General features: G+C 49.2%; 1 pseudogene; it reads right to left on the bottom strand.

The window, feature by feature from the left end:
- Positions 1-3976, bottom strand: LOC130871402 (claudin-13-like; annotated as a pseudogene).
- Between the last annotated feature and the right edge of the window lie 4145 nt (positions 3977-8121).

Genomic DNA, 8121 nt, shown 5'->3' with positions numbered 1-8121 from the left:
TCAACTCCCCGCAGCATAATCGACCCAGATTCTCTCGTTCAACCTCTGCTCGCTGAACTTGTCTCCAATCACCCACAGCAACAAAATCAACCCTGTGACAATGGTGCAGATGACCACGGTGACCCTGTATGTCCCACGGCAGAGCTATCTGGTAGTCATATGCCCACACTCCATCCATTTAGCCACATCCTTGAACCTCGCGAATCTTCCACCCACCGTCGCAAACACAGATAGCTATAGCCATCTTGTCTTGCAAATTTTTCATCATTCACCACCTGGGCAGTACACAGTTCACAATGGAAAACAGCCAGATCAGTGAGGCCCGAGAGGTGCTGACCATTCAGCTACACTGCCAGGGGAGCCATGGCTCAGAGTCCGCTGGAATCAGGACAGGGAGACAGGGGTGGGGCCGGGGAGATCCAGCTCTGAGCTGCGGGATTCGAAGAGCTGATGATGAACTTGAGACCGGTACTGAGGAAGCCTTCCCTAGGAGGTCAAAGTCGCTCAGAGACTTCACCAACACCAATGAGTATATCTGTCAAGTCTGAGAGCCAAGCCGGCAGATGTGACCAAAGAAGTCAACACAAGGATCTGGTGAGACCGACTGAGTGTCTGTGGGGCTCAAACAGAGGATGGGGCAGAGGGAAGGGCTTTAGTCCCTGGCCTCATATCAGATCCATATAATTCTTCTCCTTTTTAAATGAGTGTGCGCATGTGTGTGTGCATGCTAATGAGTGTGTCTACGAGCTCATATTTGTATCCATATGCATGTAGCTACCAGCGGACAGCCAGTGCTGTGACCCTAGGAACTCTGTCTACCTCTTTTCGGTCTCTCACTGGTGCTGTGCTAACCAACTAGGCTAGACTTGCTGCCCAAGGCGCTAGAGAGGCGGTCAACAAACCTCCTTTATCCTAGATCCATCATGTACTATTGGCCTCTGGAAGGGTCCGAGAAACACTGACGACCCCGAACTTGAATAGTATTTGAAAACAAAGAGTGTTTATCCTGCAGAAGCAACCAACATGTGGGGTCAACCATTTGTACAAAATGGCGACCGTGAGAGAAGCGCACAGGCTCCTTTAAAGCAAAGCTAGGAGAATTCCAGGAACAGTTAGGTCATCTCAAGCATAACTGTTTAGTCAGGCAGAAGTTGTGTTAGTTCATTTTTGATAGGCTGGGGTTCTAGTTTTTTCATCTTTAGACATATTTGGGTAAGTTTGGCACGTTTCAGGGGAGTTCCAGGAACAGTCCTGTTTTTGGCCATCATCTTGAGATACTGTGGGCTCTGGTTCAGGCCCCGTATGTGTTTTCTCCTTTGTTCTTCCTGTCAGGAGTTTGTGTACCAATGGCCCTTTGTTAAAAACAAAAACAAAACAACAACAGCGAAAAAAAAACAACAAAACTTGTTTGCTCTTAAGAAACTGAAATCTAGCCTAGTATGGTTGTGCATGCCTTTAATCCCAGCACTCTGAAGGCAGAGGTGGGCTAATCTCTTTGTGTTTGAGGCCAGCCTGGTCTACAGAGCGAGTTCCAGTACAACCAAAGATACACAGAGAAACCCTGTCTCGAAAAACAGAAAGAAAGAAAGAAAGAAAGAAAGAAAGAAAGAAAGAAAGAAAGAAAGAAAGAAAGGAGGGAAGGAGGGAGGGAGGGAGGGAGGGAGGGAGGGAGGGAGGGAGGGAACCTAGGTCTGGTTGTACAATGGGGGATGTTTAGACCTCTCACCTCATCTCAATGGGAATCATATGCCAAAATACAGGACCAGCCACCATCTCCACCCAACACAAGGATGCTCCATGAAGCATTGATGGTGAGTGCCCTCAGAGACGGCCAGGCCCCCTGCAGTAACACACCCAGGTGAGGGTTAATCTTGTCAACTCAATCACCATGGAAACAAAACTCGGAGCCTGCCCACGAAAGAGTTCTCTAGAGTTGACTGTTGTGAGAAGACCATCCCCAACTGTGGGAGCACCATTTCATGCTCTGAGACCTCAGACTGAATAAAAAGGAGAAAGTGAGCTGAGCACCAGCATCCATTTCTCTCTGCTTCCTGACTGTGGACGCCACGTGAGCAACTGCTTCATGCTCCTACCCCCATGCCTTCCTGCCATGGTGGACTGTGTGTTCTCGAAGTGTGAGCCAAGGTAAACCTTTCCCTCCTTTGTCAGTCATTTTATCACAGCAATGAGAAGAATGGAGGCCAAGCGACAGGAGAATACCCACCCCACCCTTCCACACACGCCACACACGGTCTTCCTTCTCCTCACCACACAGCTCAGAACCCTGAAGACAGGGTGCTGCTCAGCTCTGCTCAGACCAGCCCTTAAGCCAGGAATTTCATGAGAAGCGGCTTGCACTGGGCCCAAAGCCCATCTGAGGGACTCGGTTGCAAAAATGGATGGCCACGTGAACATGAGGACCTGTGTTCAGAACCCAGCACCCATGTGAAAGAAAGCATGTGAAGGCACGCACATGTAATCCCAGCACTGGGGGAACACTGGCAAGAGGATCCCTGGAGCTCAAAAGATGGCCATGGAGTCTGGAAGATTCCTTGAGTTCACAGTCCAGTGAGTGACTTTCTCAAAGAGCAGGCAGAAACCTGATTGACAAAGACATCTGACATTCACATCTGTCCTCCATACATGTGGGCAAGCATACATGTAAAACACATACACGATATAGGGAGCCAAGCTGGAGTCTCCCATGGGCCGACATATGTGGTACCCTAGTGACTGCCAGCCAGAGCAGGTGGTTATCAATACCCAAGCTTATCTTCTGCAAGCAAGTGGCAGAGGTGCCAAGGCACGGGCTATCAGTAATTTCAGAGTTGAGCCTGGTGACATGACCATTAGGAAGGTGTCACAGTGGGCCAGGCTGGCACCAGGCTGGCTCAGGCTCTTCTCGTCCATCCCCAAACAGCCAACAAGTCCTAGTATTGCCAATCCTGGCTTCTGCTGTTTCCCTTTTGGACTATTTCCAGTCAGCCCAAACCGAGAGAGCAACCTCAGACCAAAGAAGCAACTCCATCCAAGTCCAACTTGGGGGAACAGTGACTTTATTGGGGTCACTTACAGGTTCATAGGTGGCTCAAGCAGCTTCATCACCAAGAAGCCTGCTCAGCATGGTGACATCTCATCCAGCCACATCCTTGGAGTCCCCAGACAGCTTGTGGGCAGTTCCACGGAAGTGTCTTTTCTCCCCCCAGCAATAGTCCACTGAGTCTAGAAACTAGGGAGTGGTGTCTTGAGTCTTAGAAGCTTACTGGGCCTCCTACTCACTCTGAGAATCAAATGCCTGCAGAACAGGGCCATAAGATGGCCTGAGGCTGGTCTGAAAAGAAACAGTTCAAATGATAGAGAGAGACTTACCCGACGTATTGCTGTTGGCTCCTGACCATCTGCCCACAGAGTCCACAGTGAAAAAGAGGCAGACCCTGCATGGTGGGCAGCCGAAATGCAGCACAGCGCTCTGAGCAACAGCAGCAGCGAACTGGTCAGGCAGAGTGAGGCACCCATTTCTGTTTTCTTCATGGAGAAGCCAACAGTGGGTTGGAGAAGCCATGGCTGATGTTGTATGCCACCCAGGACAGAGACATCAGCACCAGAAAGCCAATACTGAGGAATATCACACTGGCTGTCCTCACGATCTCAGCTTCAATATTCCAGTAATTCACAGACGTGATACATTTATCCCCAACCGTGCACAGTAGCAGACCCTAGCCAGGTTCCATGAAGATTCCAGACACTCATAGGTCCATAGCTACGACTGGCCGCGTGTTGTACAACGTGCACTGTATCCCACTGCTTTTCAGAGCCGGGCACATGTGCTCAGACCCTCCCAAATTCTGGCATCTGGGTTCGTCTCACCTTCTGGAAGCATCACCCTCCAAATGAGCAGGATACGGTTCACAATGGCACACGGTCCGCTCAGTGTAGCCACCGAGAAGATGATGGCCTCTTGCTTCATGCGGACCATGGTTCAGAGTCTGCTGGGGAAAGGACCAGGAAGAGAGCGGTGGTCCAACTCTAGAGATGCAGGACTCCATGAACCGAGGATGGATTTCTAAAGCATCTAAAGCAAGCCTCTCCCTGTGAGGCACCACAACTATCTTAGTAGAGTCAGATGTCCCACTCTAGCAAGTGTGACCACAGCAGTTGACATGGGGATCTATCTGGTGAAACAGATTGAGCTTCCGTGAGGTTCTGACAGAGGCTGGGGCAGAGAGAAGAGCTCCAGTCCTTGGCACCTGCCCTGACCAGAGCCCTGTATTTCTTTTGCTTTCTTTTTTTAATGTATGTGTTCTTGTGTACAAGAATGCACGTGTGTGCACCTGAACATGTTTGTAAATGTGTGTACATGTTCCTCTGTGTGTGCATATATGTGTGTGTACCTGAGCATGATTGTAAATTTGTGTGCATGTTTCCATGTATGTGCATACATATGTGTGTGTGTGTGTACCTGAGTATGTTTGTTAATGTTTGTGCATGCCTGTATGTGTGTGCACCTGCATGTTGGGGACCTCATTGGCCTGGGGCTCACCCATTAGGCGACTCACTGGCTGGCTGGTGCCTTAGAAGTGCCTCATGTCTCCACCTCACTGCATTGGGGTTGCCAGCAAACACTACGACACCCAACATTTTTATGTGAGTTCTGAGAACTTGACTCGGGTCCTCCAGGCTAAACCCTCAACCCTGGATCTATGGAATTCTGAGCCGAGACCCGGCAAAGTCACCTTAAAGCCTCAATCATGAGCAAGAGTTTTCATCTAAATATTAAGAAACTCCCTTTTCTCTCCACATGGGTACACACAGTCACACACAACTTTATTTATGCACATCTATATTAGTAATAAAATTAAATGAAAATAATTTGTGGAAAGAAGGGTCCTTCCTGCCTTGTTTAATGGTCTGAGCAGAGTCTTGGCAGAGTCTGGCACCAGCTTCCTTTCTTGACTCACTCCCAGGCATGGCTGGCCATGGTACCCCTCTCAGGCCAGGGGAATGAACCTGACGTTCACACAGAGGTTCCCAGATAGGGCAAGATTCACCCTGCAGCGTTTCCTGTCCTCCTTTACCCTCCCTCGCCTTTTAGAAAAGGAGATGTGTAGTGCAACTTAAACTCATGACTCTCCTGCCTCCGCCTCCCTGTGTTGGATACACACGTGTGCGCCACCAGGCCCAGGACTTTCCCCTTTTGGTTTCATTTTGTTTTTCAAGAGAGGTTTCTCTGTGTAGCCCTGGCTGTCCTGGAACTTGCTCTGTAGACCAGGCTGGCTTCAAACTCACAGAGATCCACCTGCCTCTATTTCCTGAGTGCTGAGATCACATGTGTGTGCTATGACTGCCTGGCACCTTCCCCTTTTTAACTGGAGAAGTGTCTCAACCATGAGGGGTTGGCAGATTGAGCACTAAGGCTTGGGAGCTGGAGGTGACAGAGAGGAATGGTCATACGTCTGGGTCCCTGTGGCATCACTGAGCCCCAGACGGCATTGACCAGTCTCAGTGTCCCACACTGGATTTGCACGTTGTCCCTCCTTTAAGGCTGGCCATGCACCACTCTGCTATGTGCAGCAGCACCCAGTGGTGTCCCACCACATACACATGTTATGTGTTTAGAGCACCATGGATTTGGGTGTGGAGATTGGATCCTGACCTCTGAAATCTAGGTCTCCCCACAGCCTGCAACATGTCCCACACCGGATGTGCACCAGAGAAAAACAATGAAAGGCTAAGGTCTCCTCAGAGAAAGTGACCTCCCTCCCAGATGAATAAAACCATGGGCACAATGCCAGACACACACACATACACATACGTGTGCACAAACATGTCTGTGTGCATGCACACATACATACAATGTGCACACACATGTATGTGTGCATGCATACTCTAACAAACACATGCACACACATGCAAGCATGGGGCAGGGAGCTCAGTCAATAATGTATTTGTCATATGAGCATGAGGACCTGAATTTGATCTACAGAACCCACATAAAAATGTCAGACATGGGGCTGGAGAGAGAGGGTTCAGCAGGTAAGAGCACTGGCTGCTCTTATAGATGACTCACTTCCAATTCCCAGTATCCACCCAACCTTCTGTAACTCTCGTTCCAGGGAATCCATGCCATCTCCTGGTCTGGTGGGCACTGGACTCATATTTGGAGTGCATACATGCAAGGAAGAAAACACCCATACAGATACAAACAAAATCATTTTTTTTTTTCAAAGAATCCCAGGTGTTGGAAGAGAGCTGAACTCCAAGCATTGAGAAGGATCCTCAGAATGCAAGGACAGGGAAAAGATTTTGAGTTCAAAAACAGCCTGGTCATCTTAGTTACCTTTCTATTGCTGTGTCAAAACACCATGACCAAGGCAGCTTACCAAAGAAACTGTTTGCCTGGGGCTATGGAGTCAGAGAGTTAGAGTCCATGTTGGCAAAGACGTGGTGGCAGGAACAGCTGGAACCTCACGCCTCAGTCAACAAGTCAAAGGCAGTGAGAGCACACTGCAGATGCCAGTCCATTTAAAACTCAAAACCCACCCTGAGTGGCACATTTTCTCCACCAATTCCATACCTCCTAATCCTTCCCAAACAGTTCCACTGGGGACTTAGCATGAGCCTATGGGAGCCATTCTCATTCGTTACCCCCCACACACACTGAGCTGAAGAGCAAGTTCCAGGCCAGCCAGGGCCAGTGTGATATAATGAAACCTTACTTGGGAGAAAAGGAAATAAGGCTAGCACCTGGAAGAGAATCAAAGTAACCTCTGGATTCCATGTGAGTGGACACACACATGCATATATGTACCTGGACATGCATGTGTACACAGATACACATTGTCTTAGTCATCATTCTATATCCGTGAAGAGATACTGTAACCAAAGCAACTCTTATCAAAGAAAAATCGGGGCCTTGTGCACACTTTCAGAGGCTTGGTCTTTTATCATCTGGGCAGGAAGCATGGCAGAAACATGGCTCAGTAGCTGAAAGATGCATGCTGCTCCCAAGAGGGAAAGAAAACCTGAGCCTGGTTTGGGCTTTGGAAACTAAAAGCCCACACCCAGTGACACCCTTCCTCCAACAAGGCCACACCTCCTAATCCTTCTGATCCTACCAAAGAGTTCCACTCCACGGTGACTAAGCATTCAAATACATGAACCTATGGGGGCCATTCTCATTCAAACCGCCACCCATACAATAAAAATACAAAGGAGAAAGGATTATTGTGGGCAACAAACTGGATAGTAGTTTATTAGACAAATTTCAATCTCACTGTGCACACAGGAAAGTTTGCTTCTTCTTCATGTGACAGGACAGTGGCACCGATGAGGAGGAACCCACCATGGGTCACAGAGGCCTTCATCAACGGCTCCACAATGTGGCAGGTGGATGGCGCCATCTTCAGAGTGCCATGCCTGAGATGTGTAGGTCTGGTTCTAGTCGATGGGTTTTCTACTCTTGTCCTCCATCCAAAGGCCCCAGGGGCCGCACCCATGCCGGAGGGGGCACGAAGCCCTTGACTCAGGCCGTCTTCAGTCCTCTGTTCTCTGATGACTCCTCTACAGCACGGATGCACAGTTAGTAAGAACTCAGAGACAGATATTGGAGTTCAAGCTGAAGACCAGAAAAGCAAAACAGCCAGCCACTGACTTCAGTCCAAAATGGGGATCCTGCCTCCAGGAAATCACAGACTGAGACTGAGAGCTGTCTTCTCTCATCTTTAATCCTCTCCAGTTCTGGGATTGAGGGTGTGCACCAGTACCTCCTGATTCCTATGGCAAGCTAGTGTGGCTACTGGGATTAAAGGTGTGGACCATTGCTGCCTGATCCTACCAAGAAAAAATGGCCAGTGCGTCTCTTTTACTTTCCTGAAGTAAATACAGATGAAAGGCCACTACACAACATTGGGGCCTCTAGCCTCCCTTTCTGACTGTCAAACATCCTTTGGCTCCTTGATCATCTGCAGCTTCTCCAGGACTCCAGGGGCTGCATTTCCTGACCTACCCAGCAACATGGGCATCCTCGCCTGTATCCTGAGCCCTCCTCAGCCTTGTCCATCAGTCAACATAGGCCATTGACTCTTGACACAAAGAACACCGTCAAACTTCACCCCTCCACCT

The sequence above is a fragment of the Chionomys nivalis genome, chromosome 3, assembly GCF_950005125.1.
Source record: "Chionomys nivalis chromosome 3, mChiNiv1.1, whole genome shotgun sequence".
Taxonomy (NCBI): Eukaryota; Metazoa; Chordata; class Mammalia; order Rodentia; family Cricetidae; genus Chionomys; species Chionomys nivalis.
This window is presented reverse-complemented; position numbering and strand designations above follow the sequence as displayed.